General features: G+C 35.5%; 1 long non-coding RNA gene across 1 annotated transcript in view; it reads left to right on the top strand.

The window, feature by feature from the left end:
- Nucleotides 1-1,339, top strand: part of LOC107730313 (uncharacterized) — a 2,252-nt gene extending 913 nt beyond the window's left edge. Inside the window, exon 3 of the long non-coding RNA XR_001638669.1 lies at nucleotides 1,256-1,339. This is a non-coding gene — a long non-coding RNA (uncharacterized LOC107730313). The remainder of the gene's footprint in view (nucleotides 1-1,255) is intronic.
- The last annotated feature ends 971 nt before the right edge of the window (nucleotides 1,340-2,310 follow it).

Here is a 2,310-nt window from a genome sequence, read left to right as displayed (position 1 = left end):
CTAAGCTAAGCTAAAAGTGCTCCCGCCAGACCCGGAGATCGGCTGAATGGATTCGAAAACGATAAAACTCAACTGTTTAACTCTAGGGGAGTTAAAAATGAGGAAAATTAGCCTATTTTCAAAAATAGTGGAGTGTTCCTTTAAATTTATTTTTACCAAATAAATACAGCCTTGGTGAGCATTTCAAAGACTTTCATAAACATTAAAAATCTTATTGATCCCAAATCTTTTAATGGTAGTGTACATTAAGGGAAAACCTTAATGTATCATAGTGACTTGGTGGGCTCTTTTGGCTTGAGCCAGTAAGCAACCATCTAGCAATGCCCTACTAACCACCCAAAATAACCAAGTAACCACATGGCAGCCACCCTTGTGTTGTGGTGGAGACCTCAGAAAATTTAAAAAATCTAGTTGCACAGGGCTAAAATAACCGAGGTTAGTTATTATATATAAAAAAAACTGTTGATACTTCAAAAGGCTATAACCACATTTTAGCATTAGAGGTAGTAGTTTAACAACCAACCACGGAAATATGCATATTTGTTGATTTGTAATCTGAATGTTATGGGGGCCACATGTATATGGCAGTTATAACCCTGGTACTTTGAGCTTGAGGTGGGAAAATATCATTCCTTGAAAATAAAAATAAAAAATTACCTTTGGCACAAATGAAACAGTTTACTGAGCATAATCCAGTAATGATTTCTCTTGAATCTTGTTCTTGAATCTAAACTGACATGCCCATAGAACCCAGTTTTCTTTATTGTTTTTTTTAACATGGGTTATAAAAGTTTTGTTTTTCAAAGAGGCAGCACATTCATTGGCTGTGCCTGAATTCGCTTATTTATAATGTGTCACACATTTTTTCAATTTATCATCTATGCATCTCTCAACTTAAACAGCAACTAGTAACATATAATTTGCTTTATTTTTGCTTTATTGAACAAACTGCTATAGTAGTTCTAATCTGTTACACCAAATACACAAAATAATGATCTTTTAAAAAGCATCATATGACCCCTTTAATACAAGGTCTCATGAAGAATATGATTCAATATGATTCTGGGTGGCATGGTCCATGTAACTGCATTTCCATTCAAACAGAAAACAGAATCTGCGATCTGTAATCAGTACATCCATGCACACTGGAATGAAACGGAATGCACACTACCATGCATTCTGTACAGACTCACAAGATATCATATTTTACAGGATGTATGTACTTTTCTGATTTGGTGTGTGTTTATGTTTTCAGAAGCGTTTCAGAGGGCACAAAAGCGCATGCAGGAGGCAAGAGAGACTTTACCCAGAGATCACATCAACTCCTCTGCACAACTAAACTCAGTCTACTGCATAGGAACATTACACATGAATTACAGGATGTATGTACTTTTCTGATTTGGTGTGTGTTTATGTTTTCAGAAGCGTTTCAGAGGGCACAAAAGCGCATGCGCAGGAGGCAAGAGAGATTACCCAGAGATCTCATCAACACCTCTGCACAACTAAACTCAGAGTCTACTGCATAGGAACATTACACATGAAACATGTATAATAATGCTGTTCACAGTATTTGTGTTTATATATGTATAGTACATTTTGCATAGTTTTGAAATCTATTTAATTTTTCTTTTTCAGTTGTGTTTTATGTAATACTTGTATTAAGAATGCAAATTCTAACTATTTTACTTTTTACGAATTTACTTATTAAAAACATGGTTATTGTAAAAATTAAACAGAATTGCTTATTTAACATCAATAATGAGGAAATTTAGAAGAAATTCTTAGATTATAGGCCAGATTTACTAAACAGGGCAAATTCCAAAATTCCATCCAAATTTGCAATCCCATAAAAGCACCGGTTGGAATGGAAAGTTCTACGGCTGATCTACTGATAATGTGCACATGAAAGAACACAAGCTCATTTCCATAATGACTACCGCAGCCATGCCAAGCGTAAAATGGGTTAAGACACTTTTTTTGGGCATTAAATAATAGTGTAAATATCAGTAAACTGACTACTGCAAACAATGGGAAATCACTAGCATGATTTATTTAAAGCTCCAGTCCGTAACTTTTTTTGGTTAAAAATGATCCGAAATCAATATTTGAGCAAGTACATAACCAGCCAGTGTTCGAAACTATCGCCTTTAGCCCGATTCACAACGATCAGCTTATAATAATGTTTTCTAATTTGAGTGGTACGGGTAGGTTTTCGCGGGAAATTCGAGCATGCTGCCGAATTACGTCATGTCTGTAAACATAAAGAAGTTGTCCCGGCTACTAGGCTATCGCATGTGAGGATCCTGCAGG

This window comes from Sinocyclocheilus rhinocerous, unplaced genomic scaffold (genome assembly GCF_001515625.1).
Source record: "Sinocyclocheilus rhinocerous isolate Xijiao unplaced genomic scaffold, SAMN03320098_v1.1 scaffold127, whole genome shotgun sequence".
Taxonomy (NCBI): domain Eukaryota; kingdom Metazoa; phylum Chordata; class Actinopteri; order Cypriniformes; family Cyprinidae; genus Sinocyclocheilus; species Sinocyclocheilus rhinocerous.
The sequence above is the reverse complement of the archived record's forward strand: the minus strand, read 5'-3'. Positions and strand labels throughout refer to the sequence as shown.